The following is a 21,806-nucleotide window of genomic DNA, read 5'->3' on the forward strand; positions in this document are numbered from 1 at the left end:
AATGTTAGCATATTGAGTAACAGGAACACTTTACAATATGACGCAGTCCTATACAAAAAAAAAGGTCTGAATTTAAGGGTCACTTCACTCAAATGAAAAAAAACCTCTTTTCTCTATTTGGTCAGGTTCTCATTTGTCAGTCTATGAGATTTCTGCCTCCACCCTAGTGCAGTGGAGGTGAATTAAATGTTGCTAGTGTTGCTCAAAGCATTGAAAAATTACATTTCAAAAGATTTAAACACCTCTTTCCAGAAACAGTGCCCCTGTTAGTCTGGATAATCCACCGAACACACAGCCAGTAGATTCTACCAAATAAATAGTCCCTATGAAAAACTGTTGTGAAACAGTGTGTTCAACACTTCACTGACAGTCACAGCATACACTCTGATGCCAATTTATTAGGTGCACTAAGCTGAATACAGTTACATTTAATAATAATTTAATAAAAGCCCTGCAATAAATCCCACCTTCACGAAGCTTATGATGTTCGGTTTCGTTGAAACAGTTTGAGCGATGTGGTCATTCTGCAGGCTGTAGTTTGTGGTGCTGTTGAATTCTATTGCATATTGTCCATTGTATTGCATTTATATTGGAAAAAGTTCCCAGTATAATGCACTTCAAACACACTGCACAGACACTGGCCTCTCCTTTCACTTAGTTTAACTAGTGTTACCTGCCTCGCCAGCTGACTAGCAAGGTTGGATTGTAAGCTTGCATATTGTTCAGTGTCAAACTGACGGAAGCAGCTAGCTGAGTGAGTCAGAGTTAACTTGGCAGCGTTACGAATTTGAAAACGTTTTAAAACTCCGTGAGGAGCACAGTCACTCTGTCTGGTTGCTGTAGCCATTAAAAGCTAGCTGGTGAGGTGGCAGGGATTAGTGACTGCACTGTCATGAAAAGTGACATTATGAAAGTGTTCCTTGTAGGTCCTTTTACTGTTGTTGATGTCCTTGACACATTCTTGCTTTTAGTAACAGCCTACGCCTTCTTTTTAAACTGAATTTTTATCGAATTATTTCCATTTTGCCGCTGTTTTATCATGATTGTAAAGCATCTTGATTCAGTGTGTACTAAATGTGTGCTATGCAAATAAAAGTGTTATTATTCCTGCGACTGTGGTCACCCTTCTTAGTTATGTATGTGTTTTAATTGTATTCATTCATATCTCTGATCTAAGACTGCTAACATGTGAAAACAGCAGCTCCACAATAGAAGAAAAAAAAAATGCTCTTCTCCCTGAGGAAAACACCCCACTTTTTAAGTGAGCAATAAATCTAGCACTTAGGAGAGGTTACCCGTGTGTGTGTGTGTGTGTGTGTGTGTGTGTGTGTGTGTGTGTGTATTTGAGCGTGTAAATGTACTCAAGTCAATAGCCTCCAAAGCTGTCATGTTGCCTGGCCCCGCAACATCCCGTGACCCCTGTAACTCCTGTTTTGTTCTCGACGCTCCAGGCCCCTCAGATATCCCTTCCCTGGAACTCCCCCAGATGACTCTCCTCTCCGTTCTTACACACTACCCCAGTAGCCTTTGACCTCCCCGGCACCTCTGCCTCTCTGTGAGGCTGCCCTCGCATTCCAGTAAAGACGCTGAAACCTGAGCCCGCGGTGAGCTCATCGCCGGGCCACGGAATCAAGAGTTAAATGATACCAAAAAAAAAAAAAAAACGGAGAGAGAGAAGAGAAAACGGAGAGAGAGAGAAGGGAGAGAGGCAGCCGTTGGTGCAGGACAGGTCTGGAACTGGTTCTGTATGTCTGCATCGCCGGGGCTCTTCGGGGGTTAAGTTACACCAGAGAAAGCAAGGAGAAAGAGGAAGAAGAAACTGCTGGCGTCTTTGAATTCTCTCTGCTTTTGTCTGTCTCGTTTTCGCCCTCTCGCTGTCTCTCCGCGGCCTGACTGACTGGTGCCTGCAGTTTCCTCTTGACACACTCCAGCAAGCACACCGCCCTCCATCCGCGCTTTCAAGTTAACGAGCCCCGTCGGTCTCGTCCTCGTGTCTGGGAGCCGGGCTGGGATGTGAGCGTAATGCCGTGAGGTCGCGCTCCCCCCCCCCTCTCTCTATCTCTGTTCTTCTCTGACCCTGCCATGACCACCAAGTGTCCAAAGACGGTAAGTGTCCTTCTTTAAATTGTCTGCCAGTGTGTGTGTGTGTGTGTGTGCATAGCTTGGGGATTGTTTGTCTATGTCTGTGTGTTTAAAAAAGTGCAAAAAAGAACTTGTTCTGTTCCAGAAAAAAAAAAAAACACATTTTCCAAAGCTGTTCCCCAAATGTCACATCTCAGAATCATTGTGATTCATGTCTCATGTTGTGATGAGTACCATTAAGATGCTTAATCACTGAAAACATAATTAAACCAATCAGTGTCTCTCTCAAGCCGAGTTCGGAGGATGACTGCAGTACGTAAGGAAAAGGGGCTTTTTAGTCAAGGGCATCTCCAGCTGAAAGCAAAGATCAACTTTTAAAAGTTTTAAGAGTGCCATTAGATAAACCTTTCATCCATGCATTATTCATGGCTGCCATGTTTCTTTCTAGTTCACTGCCTGTTTCACTGTGTCTCTCTTTGACCTTGTGCACTTGTCTTGTCAACCTTTGGGGTGACAAATCCCTCTAAAGCAGAGTTTTAAACAGGGTGATGATTTTAATGGGTGGCCTACAGGAGACATTAAATGAAAGGTTGAGTACATATTATTTAAAAAAAAAAAAAGAAAAATAATAAAAGAGTGCATTTCACATGCTCTCTCGGGCGTTGTTTTACAAATTCAGAAGTGTAAGGACCAGTTTACATTCAGAAATCTGCCACCTGCTCTTCCTTTCCTAGCAGAAAGCAATTTAAAATAATTGTGAGCGTTTCCAGCAATAACTTTAAAAATGTCTGAGGTGAAACAGTAACAATTATCTCTAACATCTTTTGCAATGGTCTCATTATTTAAATGGGTGTGAAGTGTTCCATTGCTCCTCACAGGTAAACACACCATGCTTCTTGGGAAATAATGATCAAATCTCTATGATCAAAAGCTTTTAAAAATTTTTATTTATTTATTTTTTGCCAGGAAACGCTGCCCTGAAAGCACTTTTACAAAGCTATTTAATTCACAGGTTTTACTTAACACGCGGCCAGCACGCCAAATCCCAGACCATGACTGCCAGTGGACCTGATAAACACAACTAACAGCACATACCTCACCAGCATCGACATATAACCTCTAACATTTAGCCTAATTAACCTTAATAAATTCAGTTATTATTTTCAAGCGATATCTAGGGCTTCTAGCTGATTTTTTTTAATTTTTTTTTTTATACAGCTTCTTGTCAAGAACACGATTACTGAATTGATTTCTATTCCAAAATGATCCGTACAAAGTGATTTGCACATACATCCAGTAGCAAGGAAGTCAAGGGTGAAAGCTATAGTGCGAAAGTATACAACAGTGGTTCCCAACCATTTATTTGTCTGACTTACCCCTCATCCCTGTCAGATGAACTCTATTTTAGACCGGTCACTTGAGAGAGCACCAGCCAGCTCACAGCAGGGTGTGAGCGCGCCTGGCCGGCCGGCTGGCTGGCTAGCGGCCCCTGCAGGCGCTAGCTTGCCGTACTGGCAGTTTGTGGAGCTTCTCTCTGCTGCTTTGGTGCTACGGGAACCGAAACATGAGCTGCCGTGGCTGAGTTGCTCTCTTCCTGGGCCTGTCTAGGTCGTAGTGCCGGTTAGAATCATAGCTAGGCTAGCATTAGCGCTTAGCAGACGCCTGGAATAGCCAATCAGAGGGAGAGTAGGGGCGGGTCTACTACGGATGACTCTTCTTCCAGTACAGACTGTAGTTCCGTCAGCTCACGTGAAGGAATCTCGCCACCTGCTAGTGTAGCTAGTAACTGCACCCCACATTGCGGGATTCCTTTTTACAGATCTGCTGCGGCACGGATTGGACAAAATTCCACAAATATATAGGAGGGAAGTCACAAATGCCACGTGGCCCACAAGCTGACAGGAAGCAATCTACAAATGTGCAAAGCCCGTTTCACATGTAAAAATGGATCCACAAATGCGTATGTGTTCCTGTATGTATATGCGTTTGTTGTAGTGAAGCTATATTATTTCAGAGTAAGCATATGTATATTTGCAAATCGCTCTGTATTTTTGTGGTTATAACTTTACACTTTACACAACACAAATAAAAAAATACATGTGCGTAGTGAAATATTTGTGGGCCATGGTACACATTTGTGGATTGTCTTCTGCGGGTTATAACTAATAAAGTCTAATAAAAACATCCATAGAACTCCCCCTCATCAAGTCCAGCCATCATGTTCCAAAAGTGTTAATTTCAACTGATTTTACAGCAGATTTGAAGTAACACTACATAAAGTGGATATTATTAGAATCCTTTTTTCTTTCAGTTTTGTCAAGTTTGCGTTCTACTAACACATGGAGTGGCAGAAGCTGATTCAACCATCTCTCCATTACATTTAGCTAACAATATCAACTGTTTATCTACTACCTTTAGCTAACTATTTCAACTCATTATCTATTTCTTTCAAGTCATTATTTTACAACTCTTTATGCACGACTATGACTAATTATTTAAAATGTTTCTCATTTCTTAGCTAACTGTTCAAACCATTTATCCTCTACTTTAGATAACTATTTTAACCCAGAATCTTGCTTGCTAACTAGTTTTCATGCACTCTCCATGGCAACATATGACAACAACATGTGTTACAACTGACAGGTTGGTGTGGTGTGTCTTGTGCAGTCAGCCTATTGCAGCTGGTGGCTTACTGGTTACTGTGACAGTAAATCTACTGAAGATCAGCATCAAATCAGATCAGTTGCTTACTTAAAAGTAGCAGTACGACAATGTCAAGATACTTCGCTACAAGCAAAATTCCTGCATTCAAAGTAGAGAAAGTCTTATCAGCTAAATGTATTCCAAGTATCAAACGTAAAAGTACTTGTTATAAAGGTAGAATGGCCGCTGTCAATATATTTTTTTATATATAGTATTATTGGGCCATCATTACTGATGAATTAATATGTAAGCAGCATTTTAATGTTGCAGCGAGGTCGAGGTGGCCCTATTTTAACTACTTTATATACTCGTAGGTTGTTTTCAACCAGAAATGCTGACTATCTTCCTGTGGTTGCTGCTGATTTGCTGCTTTTCTCTGTTTTATGTCATTGTAAACTGAATACCTCTGGGTTTTGGACCGTCGGTCAGACAGAATAAGCCATTTGAAGCCATCACGGTGGGCTCTGGGAAATTGTGACATTTTTCACTATCCTCAGATGTTTAAAAGACCAAACACTTAACTGATTGAAATAATTGCTGTCAGACTTTTTTAGAGCCTCATCTCATACTCTGCATATAGAATCTGTAAAGCAACTAGTAGCATATCTGTCAAATACATGTAGTGGTGTACAATATTTCTGTCTTTAATGTATTGGAGTAGAAGTGTAAAGTATGAGCCTGACTGAGGTGACATTTCCAAATCTTTCAAAATAACTGCAGATTTCATGCATGATCATTCATGCATCAATTCTGAAAATATATCACTAATGTGTCAGTGCGGGTGACAGCTCAACATGCACCTTTTCAGAGTGTAGGGGTACAAGTGCTGAAAAAGAGCTCTTTCACCTATAACTGCTTTAGGGGACAGGCAGGTAGTCAGAAACAGTTTTATATAGAAGTACACGAATGAGCATGTTTGACAGTTGGAATGTGTTTTTGAACGGCGCAGAGGGAAGAAAGAGGCCCAGATTGAAGACGCTGTTTCAAACTGTCCATTTTAAGACATGAGAATTAAAATCATTATTTTGACAACAATAATGACTCACTATGTCTAAATATTTTAGAAATAAATTATAAAGACAGTAAAGTAGGATATGATAGGAATAGAAAAAGCACTTCATTTTGTAGAATAATTGTCTTTTAATTATTAAAATGTTCTTTTAAATTACTTTATATTTAGGCACACTCACAGGACACTGGAATTGGTCAGCGTCCTGGCAGGATATTGAACCAATCTTCCAACAAGAACAATCCTATAGTACTAGAGAGTCAGCTGACCGCAGCGGCCAACTGACGGCATGAATCAGCCGTTGTCCGGCGTTAGACATGGCCTGAGGGCAGCGCTGAGATATGCAGCGAGGGAGCAGAAGGAAGAGGGCTAAAAAGGGAGCATGAGGAGAGCATTGAGAAAGATCCGAGGGTGAGGAGGGGGATACAGAGAGAGAGAGAGAGAGAGAGAGAGAGAGAGAGAGAGAGAGTAGACCATAGACTGGTTCTCTGGCCAACTGGGAGATGCAGCACAAGGAGAAGCTTGTTGTCGCGCTGCCTCACCGTTCTCTGGGCATGTAGCAGGAGGACACGGCCTCCCTCGGATGAAAGAAAAATAGAGTCAAATACCAGAGGATAATGTGATTACAGGCAAATACGAGAATGAAGGTTAATTGGAGTTAAGTGTCTATAAAAAAACCGACCCTATATATATATATATACATCTGCAAGTCAACCTACATTCTGTCAACAAGGCTTGAATTCGTACCTCCATTAAAATAAACACATAACTCAACAGTTCAGAAAGAATGTTGCCAGTGTATATTTTCTGAAGATAATACCTGGACATTTGGAGAGCAATCATTAGATTATAGTCGATGGCTTAGACGTAATTAGAATAACATGAAGACCAATGTAAAAAAACATGAAGCTGCCACAGTGACCTCCCTACAAGTATCTCACACGTCTGGAGGTCAAATGGAGTGATTCAACCTCACCCCATGATAAATACCAGCAATAGCTGTTTTCATCAAACCCTCATAATCTCCCACATGTGACCACTGGCACTCTGTTTTTGTGGAAGCTGTCAATCAGAGAGACAGATTACCCTCACAAAGGTAAAAATGCTTCACCCCAGAATACAACTGTGACCTCTAAAGGACGAGCAGAGCTAAACACGCGAGGAAAGGATTACCTCCTTTTGCCGTACTTCAGCTTCCAGGGTGCCTTTTTTGGCAAGTGCAGTGACATTCATGGTGTTATGTTAAATGCGTCTCAACATCAGAGGTGACAAATCAAATGGGAGATTTTTTTTTGTCAAATGAATCACTCAACATTTACCGGCACCTTTGATTGTTCTTCACATAAATGCGTCTCAACATCAGAGTAGGGCTGAAACAATTCCTCGAGTAACTCGATTACTAAAATTAATCGATTCAATTGATTTGCATCGAAGCTTCGTTTAATCCATATAACTAAATACAGCGCACTGTGTTTCGCACAGATGATTGTTACTGTTGCACAACGCTGCGATCAGAGAAGGTTCAGAGCGTTTTGGTGTGATTTGACAGCGTGGATTACAAAAAGGAGGAAGAGAGAAAATAGCGAGGGGTGCAGAGAAGAGACAGTGAAAGTGACAGAAAGTGTCCAGGAATACTCTGTACAGTGCGTCTGTTGTAAAACTGAACTAGCCTACCACAATAGCACGACATCTATGCTTCAGCATCTCAGCAGAAAGCACAACGTTATAGTCTATGCATCCGGTCCACAGAGCGGACCCGACACAAGGTAGATGAAGGCTAGTAAAGAATACAGGCTGTGTTAATTATGGCTATATGTAATGGCTAATTAACAACGTAAATCAATATGGTGGCTAGTTATGATGTCCCTAAGTTAGCTGGGTTTTGCTCAAGATATTGACCACAGAAAATAAAATGCTGCGGTCAATTTGTGAAAGCCTGAGCTTCATTCATGTTATTTATTATTACGATAGTCACAGTTCCTGTCCACTCGTTTTTTTGCCTCCTACAAATGCCACAAAGACGACAGTAAAGGCTTACGCTATGCCTGAGCCCTAGTTAGGTTGAAACTCGTAGCTCTGAATTTATACCTTTTTTTAAGCAAAGGGTGTTTGTTTTTGCATTTCAGAATAGTTTTTCTTTAAAACCCAGACTGTAATATGGCACTTAAATGCACTAAATGAGAGAGACAAATGTTTTTTTTTTTTTAAATGTATCTCTCAACATTTACCGGCACCATTGATTGTTCTTTACAAAGCAGTATTAAAAGGAAAATCACAGCTTTGATTGGTGCAGTAACAATGTTCTGAAAAAGCCCTGCAATTCAAACCACTTCAAACCACAAATAAACCCCATAAGCAGCCATTTAAATCTGGCTTGCGTGCCCTTCTCTGTATGGAAAAGACCCAGAGACCGCCACACTGTAAATGACCAATTACATTATTACACTGTCACGTAATTGAGCTGGTAAATTAGTTTTACATTATGAATTGTGGAAGGCATGACTGGAACAAGCAAGTGAACGTGACCTCAGAAATCAGCATATATTTCCTTGGTGTTTGTTTTGACTTGCGTTGGTATTTTGTCAAAATTGTACCTATCAAAATTACAGTATGATAATAAGTTTCTCCAGTGTTTGTGAATTTTTGGTTATGACTGACAATTTGGAAGCAGTCATTTGATTGGTACTGTGGTATCTGTGAGGACAGGCACCATGTTTTTTTTATATAATATCACTTCAGTTCCAATGGACACAGACAGTTAACTGATGTGACTGTGTTCAGTGAGCGGAGGAGAATAGCAGCACGTTCAATCGACTAATCAGCAGACATTAATGTGAATGAGCTGTGAACGTCCGCACCTAACGAACAATCACTGATCACCATTCTTTGTCCGGGGAACTTCATACACAAAATACACAGAGTTTAACAAATGATAAAGCCAGTTATCCTTACTTAAGATCTCCAGTCATTTAAGGAGACAGTTCACCCCAAAATCAAAAATCCATATTTTTCCTCTTACCTGTAGCGCTATTTATCCATGTAGATTGTTTTGGTGTGAGTTGCCGAGTTTTGGAGATATCGGCCGTAGAGATGTCTGCTTTTTTAAAATATATATATAATGGGAATTAAATAGCACTACAGGTAAAGGAGGAAAAATATGTATTTTTGATTTTGGGGTGCCTTTAAGTTTACCTTGACTTTTTCAATTTTGATTTGAGATTGAAAAAAAATCTTGTATATTATGTAAATAATTACACGATGACATCACTGATATGCAAACTAGTGTGTGCCGTAGCACATATCTAGTGAGTTTTCAAGCAGACTTTAGCTTCTTTCCATTGAAAATAGTTGGCAACACTGTCTATGATTCCGTCCGTCATTACTGGAATCAAGGAGTAACGTACGGAGGGCTGAGTTTACAAGACTAGCTGCTGCTGTGAGTTCTGACGCTCATTATGCACCCATTAAAGAAAGACAGCTAACGCTTGCCCATAATTTCAATAATGCTGGATGAACACAGCCCTAAGTCTGCAGGAGCTGCCAATGACTCGTCAGTTGTTGAAATAAAAAGAAAAGTAACGTAAAATGGATATCAGTAAACGTTAACAAGCTTGGCTGACTCTTTCTAAAAGTAGAAGCTAGCAAGCTAGGCTAACTAGCTTCCACTTTAAGTGACTAAAATATACAGAAGGACCCATCTTGCTGTTAAATGTTATGTAGGGACAGATGTCATCTTGAAATGGTAACCAACATGCCTGTATCAATCTTTGTAGGCTTTAGGGCAATGACGTGGTCCGGTCAGTAGCACGCCACAGTTGACAGCGCATCTCCTAGCAATGTCGGCTCTCAAATGTCAGTTAACAGCTGCCATGTATGCCCACCCAGAGGTCTGAAGCTTAGGCAACGCTTCCACAAATATGTCAACATTATGCACAATAGCCACAGTATCATTATAGTTTAAATGTCCTTACACAAAAAGTGTATTGTTGGACTTTGAAGCAAAATTCTTAAAAAATAGTTAATTTATCACCATAATTTGAAATCACTTTAATAGCAGCTTGATAAGAAAATGTGAACACTTCTTGCCATTTTGTGAAGTACTGTGCTGTGCATGACTGAGTAGGCTGACACGCAAGTTTTACGGCCTGTAAGCAGGGCCGTTCTTGTTTGCTTTGGAGACTTCTGAAAGCAGCCAAAAAAGCAATGGCGAATGCCAGCCAGAGCGGCTGCCAGCAGCAGCCGTACAGCACAGCGCGCCGCTCCTTGATTTTCTGCTCCAGCCACACTGAACTGACACATTTTAGACCCAGCCATCAACACCCCCCACCCCCCTCCACCCTCATCTTTCCCCCCTTATCTTAGATTTTATGTTCACACCTCATAAAAACTCAATTTGCCTCTTAAGTCTGATCTTTAGGACTGAAATCCTGTCCGTCATTTACCGGTGATTTTGTGTTCAAGGCATCGTAAACCTATGAGGATTAGTTTTTGTGGTAATGACACTGCTGCACATACAGTGACTCATGGAGCATTTTTCGAGCATGCAACCAAAACAGCGGGCTGCAGATTAGATGAAGAATGGAGATGTATGCTCTCACACTTGAGCACCACAGCAATAGTGGCATGCGGGCAGCATCAGAGACGAGGAAAGTAACTACATTTACTCAAGCGCTGTACTGTAGGTACTTTTCAGGGAGACATATGTAAGTTATAAGTTTTTAATCCACTACATTTATTTGACAGGTATAGTTACTTTTCAGATTAAGATCCCAACCTTTTCGGCCTTACAAAAAAGCAGTGTCTAGATAGGGCTCCTTGTCATGTTACAGACTCCATGAGTTGTTAGCAGTTTCATCAAAGAGTGATTTTGTCTTTAAGATGGTTTCATTTAAATAACTGTTCAAACTAGAGAAGAGAATTAATACAGAAAGGAGTACAAATTTAAGTAACAGAACTTTCTTTTTCCCCCCCTACACACTAAAAATCACGGGGGTCAAAACTGACCCAGTTTGGGTCAATATAGCACTAATACAATAAAAAAACTTAATAAAATAATCATATTTTAGCTTGGGTAAATAACCCAACAGTAATATAAAAATATAATACTAACACTGGGTCAAAACAACTGGCACTGGGCAAACTGTCATTTTTTTAAAAGCAGAACATTTTTAGTGTGCACCCCATTAATGATGTCACGTCCCTAAGACTTGACTAAACTACCAAATTGTATATAAAGGAGTTAAAATTAGCTCCACCTCAACCAGCTAGTAAAATAACAGTAAAATGCTTACACATTAATGCATCAATATTAACAATTTAATAATATCATCTATAATAATCAGTCACAGTTTCTGCAGAACAAGTACTAGTTTTGATAATTGAAGTACATTTTGCTGATAAAACTTCTGTACTTTTATTTAATGGAAGTAATACTTTGAATGCAGGACTTTTACTTGTAGTGGAGCGTTTTTACATCGTTGTACTGGCACCCTTACTTAAGATCTAAGTACGTCTTCCACCGCTGTGCGGCAGTCACAGCCAGATGTGATGTCACCACCATGTGTTCTGCGTTATGCTTTGCAAGTGAGGTAAAGGACAGTTTGAAATCTGATTTGAGTGGCTCGGCTAAGTCATTTAAAATTTGATTTGAGTCAGATTTCAAACCACCTACAGTATGACTTCTACGTGTTTCTTGCCCTCCACACTTGATAAAATCAATCTGATTCCACTGTGGATATGCCAAAAATCTGATTTACAGTCTGAACGTAACCTTAGTGCCTGTCTTTACCCACATTCTCTATTTCTCTCGTTCTCCTTTTTATCTCCCCTGTGTATCTGTCTTCAACCATTTTCTTTACTCTATTGTCACTCTTTCTCTCACCAGACACTGTGAGTTCTGTTGTTGCAATACGAAAACTTATGACTCAGTGATGCAGGTTGGCTCAAAGGTCTAGTCAACACAATACACCAGCCGCACTTTCAAACTATACACCACACTGACATTATGCAACTCCCTGGACTTCCTGTTATTGCTCACCTTAAAGTTTTTCTTTATTAAACTTTCCCAACCAGTATAAAAATCCACAGCATAATATCGTGAAATGAAATATTCCTTTCATATGGGAACAAATTTAATCATTCTGTTTATATGTACTGCTCTAATACGAGCTGATACATGATTCGTTGTAGGAACATCCAGGCTGAGGCTTCCCTGCCCGTCCTGTTTTCAGTCAGACATGCTCTGGTGACGGCCAGGCTTTGACAGCACTCACTGGAGAGTCTGAATATGTGTGTGTGCACCTTCACTTCTTTTTGGATATGTGTCTTTTTGTTTGTATATGTTCCCTTCACCTGTCTGTATAAATTGGTTTTTCCCAGCCATGTGTTGCCTTCTCCTTCTTCCTTATTTTATATCTCTGCGTTGTACGGACGATCTTCTCTTCTGGCACTCTACACCATTATTTTCCTATTTTGCATGTTGCTTGCTGAGTTAGCTCACGCTGTCAGCTGCCTGCTGAGTGATGCATTCCCCCTCTATCTCAAAGGCTTCACAGTAATTGCAGGGTAATTGTTTGTCCAGTAATGCAGCATGCAAAAGCCTGGTCTCTCATTATGTCTGTTGAATTTTGTTGAAACAATACACCGTCAAAGAAAATCTGAGATCTCTGCCTTGTGGCGAGATATTGTCACATGTTTCCAAACCAAGTTTTTCAAATAACCTGGTCTGTACTGGAACACGGAGGAATAATCTCTCCCAGGTGGCATACAGTTTTCACTTTGTTTTAAGAAAAATAATCCCTCTTGACTGAAAACAGCCTCGGGCAAGCATCCAGTTCAGCCACATTCCACTTTCACATGACCTTCTCACAGACCTGGCCTAGAGCGAGAGCCGCAACGTCCGTCCCTGACCACACCTCCATTTGACTGGCCTAGATAATTCAAGGCCTGCTTATCTTTTCTTATTCTTCTTCTTCCACCTCCTCCTCCTCCTCAGTGTTTACAAGTTTGACTCAACTCCAGAGATGCAAAATGGCTTGTAAATTTCATGTATGTGTATTTACAGCTTTGTTTTACAAGAACAGCTACATCCTCGCTCAAACACTGGAAGCCTTTGAAACCATAGTGTCGGGGGGTTTCGTGTCAGAAATGTTTCAGTCTGTAGAAGCTTTGAACACATAGATGTTTAGGAATCAGTCAACTAGTGCTGAAACAACTATCGTATTTTTTAAATTGATTAGTTGCTTAAAGGATTAGCTTGACATTTTAGGACATACGCTTTCTTGCTGAGGGTTAGCTGAGATGATTGATACCACTCTCATGTCTGTTATATATGAAGCTACCACCAGCAGCTGGTTAGCTTAGCAGAAAGACTGGAAACAGCTAGCCTGGCAGGTGAAAAAAAAACTTCCTACCACCAACTTTAAAACTTGCTAATGAACACGTTATATCTCGTTTGTCAAAACACAAGTGTAAAAATGACAATTAGTGGTTTTACAGGGGTTTACGTGCGGGACAAATAATTGCTTTCATGCTTCGGTTTAAGTATGGATCAAACAGACGAGATATATAGTGTTAATTAGTGAGCTTTAATTAGTTTTACTTTTGGACAAAGCCAGGCTGGCTGGCTGTGGCTTCATATTTATCCTACAGATATAAGGGTGGAATCGATCTTTTCAACTAAATTAAATGATTTAGCGGAACCATCATCAATAGATTACCATATAATGAAAATCATCATTATTTGCAACCCCACAATCAACGCTGACTGCACCAGCAGCTCTCTGTCTATTCTACAGTAAAGTTCCTGGACTGAGTTTTTTTATTTACTTTGTGAATAACAGAGGAAAGCTGTGAAGCTCGCTTCTAAAACAGGAAATGGAATTGGCTTTCGCAAATGATGGTGTGTGTGTTTGTATTAAGGAGTCAGAGAGACAGAGCCACGCAGCACTTTAATATCCCCAATAACGTTGGAGAGACGGAGCATCTGTTTGAGAATCCCACATCAAACAAGACGACATGTCAGCGGGGGGTTATGCATATATTTCCCTCGCTCTTCCCATCCAACAGGAACAGGCAGGCATACAGGGAGAGCTGATGAGAAGAAGGAGATACACTTTTGATCAAGACTAGTGAGTGAGGATAGAATAAAACAAACAGAGAGGATACATGAGCAAATACATAGATACAGAGTCAAAACAACTATAACAGAGACTTGCAAATCAATTACGATATCAAGGTTCGGTGTTCTGTTCTTGTTCTGTGGTGGTGCAGGCGGAGATGTTGTTTTCCTGCGCGGGCATCTGGAGGAGATTAGGGTCCAACCTGACACTGCAGCCCCGTGAAACATGACTCAGGGATGAATGGAGGCTTTTAGACCAGTGTCTGTCTTCCCACACGTTGTTCTGCTATTCTTTATTTGTCCGTCACCCAATAAAACACGCACGGGCGTTATCTGATACCCACACGCTAGCCGAGCAAACAAGGTTCTGCCAATCTCATCTTCATTCTCTGCTTCTTTTTTTAAAACAAGCCTTTATTGGCGCCTTTCACTTAAGATGTTTTTTATCATGTAAGAAAGCAAAGCCTCGGAAAAACAAGATGTCACAGACGATATTATTAATTTCAAATCAGCTGTCCGCACAGACTATACATCATTGTAAGAGAATGTAATTTGTAAGGTCAGCAAATCTGTTTTTTCTCTTGTGAAAGCAATGAACCAGAGCAAGACTGAGCACAGAACAGGGAGCATGAGGGAATGTAACAGAATAACACGAGTTTAGGCCCAGCCGAGACCAAATTACCTGCAAAAAGAAGTCCATATTCAGAGTTCTTGTTTTGATATAGTCTACATGGCTGCGGGTTGGACTCTTATTAGATTCGGCCTGCGTTTCCACTTGTGGCTCAGACGAGGCCCTCCGACAGCCTTTATCCAGTTACGTCTGGGCCCTGGCGCTCCGGGGAGCTCACATTTGCTATTCCGTTATGGGGGCAGAGGGGGACTAATGCATGTCACCGCTGCCACCTGCAGTTAAAGCAAACAGAGCTGACCACCACTTAGCTGGGCACTAATGCTGCAGAAAAAGAAGGGAATGTTTAGGGCATCAGGGCTGTATTACTACATCGACTGACCCAGGTCACTTAGTTGAAGGATATACATGTTTATATGTATATACAGATATACATGTATCTCTGTGAAAGCTGTTCTGTTGCCTCCATAATTGCCAGACTAGATGCTGATATTGTCAATTGTGTTTTTTATTGTGAGAAAATATGCGAGCTGAGGGTAGTGAGTTGACACGTTAATGTAGAGGCATATCTGTTGGTTTGACTAACATTTTCTGAGGATGTGTGTGTGTGTGTGTGTGTGTGTGTGTGTGTGTGTGTGTGTGTGTGTGAGAATCGTACATTGTTTCCATTTCTTCAACTAGTCAAAGGCAAGACTATATGCCGCTGTTCTGTTTGAGAGCGTGCCACTGTCCCTGCATGGGTTTCAATTTCAACCCCCTCAGCACATCCACAATGCAATTGCTTCCTACTGCAATTTATTACAGGCAAATTGAAAGATTCCAAGGTGTGAGTCAGTTTGTGTTGGCTCTGAATGCGCAGGCTGGTTACTTACACTCCTGTTCTCCGTTTCTATACATGGCCGGAGCTTGTGCCCCATCTGGGTGTGTGAGAGCTATCGTTATTGTAACCAAGTCCTCAGGAAAGAGAAAGAGAGTGAGGAAAAAAGGAATTGCCGCTTTTCTAAAGCAAAGAGGGAGGATGGCAGTGGTCCCATTAGTTGACCCCCAGGTGAGCTCTCTGGAGGCATATAGACTTACCATCGTCAAAGCATAAGAAAATGCACTAGGCAGCATCAAAGCGCAGCACCAGGGCAGCTGATAGCTTGTGGTGACATTGTGCTGTGGCACTCTCCGCCATCATTACCGTGGATCCCTCACATCATCTATTTATAATCAATTTTCCATTCCGAAACATGCTGCGTCTCTGTCTCCCATATGGTGTCGAGGAAAGAAAGAGGTGAGGGACAAAGAGCAGGAGAGGGGGTGAACATGGAGCTGGTCGAGTGCCGCTAACACTGGAGAAATTATACAACAGGGACTGTTCACATAAATGGACCCAGACGTGTTAAAGTAACAGCGGTTTAGTGAGGCTATTATTTTAAAAATGGGGCTCAGACAAAGAATAAAATTCCTCAATTCCTACTGGGTCATACTTCAGAGAGGTCCCCTTTTAAATTAGCCAGTAAACTGTGTAAAGCCGCATCATTATTTGCAACAAAATGGCCTTATTTACAGGCACAAATATCACCAGCCAGTCAGTGAGCAAGTATTGTTTTACTGCTTCCATCCTCCCAGTATTTATCAGGGGACTTTTCACTCTCTCATTACTCCGGGTATAGTTTTACACATTTTTTGTGTGTATTGAAAATAAACTCACAAGTGGAATTTGTTTTGCTTTGGTTAAATGTCAAAGGAGCCACACCGTCAAGGGAAGAGCACTGCAAAGACATGCACATCTTAGTGTGCCCAGACGAAAAACAAAAATGGAGTTGTGTGGGTGTGTGTGTGTGTGAGGTGGGTTTGTGTGTGTGTGTGTGTGTGTGTGTGTGTGTGTGTGTGTGTGTGTGTGTGTTTCACTCCCTTCCTGAAAGGATGAGCTGCTAAGTTCCTGATGGAGGTGATGAACCCACGTTGCAGTGGCATTCTGTCTAAGTGTGTGTTTCTGCTTGCCTGTGGTGTTATGTTTTGCCTTTGACACACTGATATGCTAAAGGAAGTGGAGTTCAGCTCAGCCACATGACTGTGAGAGGGAAATATGACCAAACACAGAGACAATAGGGGTCAAGTGCTTTCCTTTTGTCCCCTGCATCCTAATACCTAACGCTCATGCAGGGACACATGGATGAGGTCTGTGGCCTTGCGGTGCCACTTTACACCCACTCGCCCCTGCGGCAACAGTAATGGGCCTAGAAGTGTAACCAGTTTCAGAAGTGATGCAGGTTAAAGGAAATGAATGGTGGGACTGACCTTTTTGTTAATCTCTCTCATTTTTCTGCTGCTTCAGGTCCATCGACACCATCAGGCATGTAGCCCAAAGTAGCATGACTGCGCCCTCCAAGGCTTGTGGCATTTAATTAATGTTAAAGTAATAATCTGTGACATTTGCTGTTAATTTTGCTACTCTGATGTGAACATGGTCGGACAAGAAGGCCTTGTTCTGGTGCACAAGAAGTGATGCATGTTATTTCTGCTACCTATTACACCCGTTATAGTCAATTACAACTGTCCCGCATTAAACAACAGCAGGTAGGAACTAAAGTGACGTGGTCAAACACAAAATAATAATAATAATAAACTGGTCAAGTAATCAGTTAGTTGATCGACAGAAAATTAATTTACCAATTATTTTTGATAGATCGATGAATTGTTTTAGTCATATGTCAAGCAAAAATGCAAACATTGGCTACTCAAATATAAATACTCAAATAATCTGCTGCTTTTCTTTGTCTTATATGATAGTAAAATTCATATTTTTGCATTTCAGACAGTTGGTTGGACATAACAAGCAATTTATAAATGTCACTTTTGGCTATGGAAAATTGTGATAGACATTCTTTGCTATTTTCGGACATTTTATAGACAAAATGATTAATTGATTAATCAGGAAAATAATTAGCAGATTAATCAATAATAAAAATATTCATTAGTCACAGCCCTAATAATAGTTAAAGATAATGAAAAAATAAGTACTGAAATAATAACTAGAAAAGGCTTAATGTTCACAAGAAAATGTATGTGCGTTTGCAGTCGAAACATCTGCAGCAGACGAAATACTAAAAAAGTTGAAGTAGTATTTGAAGTCACAGTCGAAATGCAATTCCTGACGGAAGTTGAAATGCCAGTTAAAATGGAAGTGCTGAGCAAGCCTGTAGTGCCAATTTAAATGAAAGCCCTGAGTAAAGTTGAAGTGCTGAAAAGATTTAAATATTCAGCTGAAATTCAAGCATTGAAAAGAGTTACAATTGTCGAAGCGGAAGTGATAAATTGAGCTGGAGGTGTTAGTTGAAGTGAAAGTCCTGAATGAAATAAATGTCAGTTCAATTGTATAAACTGAAAGATGTCAGTTGATGTATAAACACAAAAAGCAGTTGGAGCAAATTGTGTATGAACAGTGAAAGTAATGTGACTGGGAAGAGCTGAAGAAGATTTTTCTGGCACTGAAAGCATTTGAAGTGTCAGTTTAGGTGTAAGCACTGAAAGCCGAGGAAATGTAATGATAATGAAAAAATAACAACTGAGGTAATGAAAATAAACTCTGCAACAGTTCAAAGTAATATAGTAGAATTATTCTTACTAAAATAGCATTTTACCACAGTGTATTGTACAGTAAAATTACACTATATTAATGAGTAAGAACAACCTAAGAATTTAAAGTAAACCAAGATGTAGTGAATACAGTAACTAAGGTTACACTTTCCTGCAGGAGGAACAGCAGTTTGTCACAAACAGAAGAATTGGGTAGTTAACAGGAGTAATGATAACAACTATGATTGAACAGACAAAATAATACGACTCATATACAAAAAACTCAACAGTCAGGAACAGAAAATCCAAGGAACACATTTGATTGATTGACAAGTGATCTTGGGGGTACTGCAGGGTAAAAACAGTAGCTTGTCTTCAAAGATATTACGATAAGATAAAAATACAACAACAACAAAAAAAAGGATTATTTTAAAAATGCAATCAAAATCCATCAAACATCTCACTGACAGGCAGTGCTGTCAATGCAAAACCGCAGACCATCACTTAAAACTGAGCATAACTTTGATAGTTGTTACTTCTGGAGTGTTTGGAGAGACCACACCAAACTTAAACTAAAGTAAACTTTAAACACAATGTGCAAAATTCATCACTTCTGCTCTGTTAACCTCACAGGCAATTTAAAGAATAGATGGGTTTGTAATGAAGAAAGTTACACACAAGAAAAGGGAGAAAGAAACACAACACGAAAACTCTCGTTATAAGAGGGAAAATGATTCAATTTATAAAGAAAAGGGGTTCCAGTTTACAGTACATTTTTCCATATTATGGGCGCAAAATGCAGGGAAACATTTGGAGAAAACAATCACATATGTGTGAATCTGCTAAATGCTGATGATTACTAGAAAAATTAGATTCTCTCTAAAAGGTTCATGATTGAACCTGGCAGGCTTCAGTTCTACACAGACAGAATTAAGACATCCACCTTGCTTTACCTTACTGGAAAATAATTAGAAAGCTTTGATGTTACTTAATACCACAGGACAGCTTCACCACAAATTACTCAGTTATAGGGGATCAGTGATATTTCTGACACGGCACTCATTATTCATGGATTACATTTGCATTATCAAGGTAAAAACTTGGTAGATTGACATCAGGACAGCATAGGTTTCAGCTCAAAATGTTTCAATAATAATGATAATCGGTAGTGATAAATATACTAACTCATCTTAACATTATAATTTTGATGATAAACATGGTAAAAAAAAATTCTCAGCCGAGTGAGACTTTTCAGAGAGATGAGTGTAAAAAGGAGAAAAAGAAGCATCAAATCAGCATCTGCTAACACTCGTCGTGGCCAAGCTTCCTGGACTCAGAGGCCCCCCACGCTCTGCCTATACTCTAGAATTATGTGACTGGTTGATGAGTAGCTGTGTCGAGTTGGAAGGTCCTTGGCAAGAGGCCTTGGGCACCACTGGAAGACTATCAGAGTGCAGAGTCATTAGAAATCCCTCATTCTCACTCCACTGTGTAAACGGCCCAGCGGCCTCCATCTGAACGAGCCCTGAGGAAGGATCACCTCCGTTGGGCTGAAATTGGATCGTGCGCAGAGGAGGGCAGCTGTGGGAGCTGAGCTGTGGGGGAAAAAAGAAGTTATGTGTTCCTATTTATTGACTCTGCTGCAGAGATAACTAAACTGTTTCAAGGGGGAATAAAGTTTGGGGAGTTTTTTCCATAAGCACTGCGGGCATTAGGGGAGTGACAAGTTGCCTTAATAAAAGCCTTAAATGGCTATGGAGAAGAGAACTTGATTGGAAATGTACTTAAACCCACATCAGGTCAACAATTTATTTTGTTTGGTTTTTTTTTGTCTTACATAGTAGTATTTAATCCTAGCACAGTATGTCCCTGAACACAGCTGTAAGGGACAACTATCCATACTGTTGGAATAATATTTTAAGTATATGTGCAGCATCTGCAGAATAAATTAATATCTGAGCTGAAACAAATGCACTCTGAACATAAAATGTTTCTATATGTTATATTCACAACAATTTGGTTTGATATTAAACCACATTAAACAATGAGTATTTGAGCTCAGTTGCTTCACCTGAGCTCCTATATGTCCCTGAATTAATCTCTTCGGTCTTTAAATATCCCCCAAATAATTAACAGAAATATGAATATACTATTCCAAACTCCTCAAGTCAGTTATACATTACTTCAGAGGAAGGTGACTGAAACAAGAAGCCCCTCATACACAGTTAAGAGCGAAAAAAGACAGAAATCAACCTAAAAACTGATTTGATCGAATATGTTTGCCCTAAACGTACGGACTACGAAATGTTCTGTACATCTGCAAAAGAATTCATCTTAATTCAAACTCGGCAGCTTGATACGTACAGTTGTCTTAAACAAATTATGATTTTGACCAGTGTTGGGGAAGTTACTTGAAAAATGTTATGTATTACTAAATTATACTTATTACTGATACAAAATTTTGTACTTTTGTTAATCGCTTTAAGCAACTCCGAACTCTCCGCACCCACAAATCGCATTGTCTGAATTTAACATATAGAAATACTGTAGAAAAGGAGACATTACAGTTTAACAACTGACCTTTGACAGCTACCGTTAGCTTAGCCCTGGTGACAGAAATCACAGTGAAGCTGTGGGGTTCACACACCCTCCAACTCTGAACAAACCCAGCACATTCCTAAATATAGGCTTACCAATGGCTAACGTTAGCAAGGCAGCTGAAAGTGGCCAGTGGCTAACAAGACACAACATAAGACAGCTTGGGAGGTGCATTTCTCGTTGCCAGGACTCACTCCTGTTTTTTTGGCTGAGGCTAGCTGCTTCCCCCACCTTCAGCCCCCACATCAAGCTAACCTGACCCGGACAAGTCTCTCCAGTGAATGCTCAGAGATTAAATTAATATCAGCCCTCCATTAAAGTCCCTGTGATCAATCCATTTAATTTCTCTGCTTTTCTATTTACTGTCGCCGAGGGATACATGTGGACATTGGCATGACAAATATCGTCTTTTGTGAGTGTCAAGCAACCAAGCATGAATTGAGTTTTAGGTTCTAAAACAGAAGCACACCACCGTATTTACCACGGTTAAAATTCAGATGTCGGTTCTACTACCTCCCAGAAACCAGGCTCCTGTTCAAAAACTGATATTATTACAATGAATGTCTAATTTAATCCATCATTTACAGTAACACATGTATTATGTCCTTACGGGACCACAATTACTGCGCTTACAATCATATCAAACCCACATCCATGCTGCAACAATAGAAGTGGAACTGGAATATGCAGAAACTGCGTGTAATTGCCTCCCACTTTATGTTTCCTTTGACCTCTTCACTAGAAGTACTGAAACTATGTGTATCGTAAAAGTGCTCAGTAATGGCAGAAGTGAAAATAGTCCTCATTAAACACGATAATGAGCTGCGTGATTAAGTCACATGAGGAAAAAAATACAATACACGTTTTGTTTGAAAATGATGGCGTGTGTTGGTCAAGGCAGCCGCATGTGTACTTTATGTTCTGCAAGCTGTTTTTAATGGATTTCTGAAAACAACGTGATCTTGTGACTTCTGGGATGTAAGGCAAAAAGCAGCAGCAGAACAGACAGCAAACGTTTCTGTCTGCGGCAGCGCTTTAAGACTTTTTCAGCAATAATAGCATATTGTGGGGAAAAGTTTTTTTTCAAATCCTTGCCTCCATAC

General features: G+C 40.3%; 1 protein-coding gene across 1 annotated transcript in view; it reads left to right on the forward strand.

Moving 5' to 3' along the window:
- The first annotated feature begins 1,592 nt into the window (after positions 1-1,592).
- The window catches only part of flrt2 (fibronectin leucine rich transmembrane protein 2), a 44,732-nt gene continuing 24,518 nt past the window's right edge, over positions 1,593-21,806 (forward strand). The window contains exon 1 of the mRNA XM_044169756.1: positions 1,593-2,106. The gene's annotated coding sequence lies outside the window, so the exon portion shown is untranslated. The remainder of the gene's footprint in view (positions 2,107-21,806) is intronic.

Source organism: Siniperca chuatsi, linkage group LG16 (genome assembly GCF_020085105.1).
Source record: "Siniperca chuatsi isolate FFG_IHB_CAS linkage group LG16, ASM2008510v1, whole genome shotgun sequence".
Classification (NCBI taxonomy): domain Eukaryota; kingdom Metazoa; phylum Chordata; class Actinopteri; order Centrarchiformes; family Sinipercidae; genus Siniperca; species Siniperca chuatsi.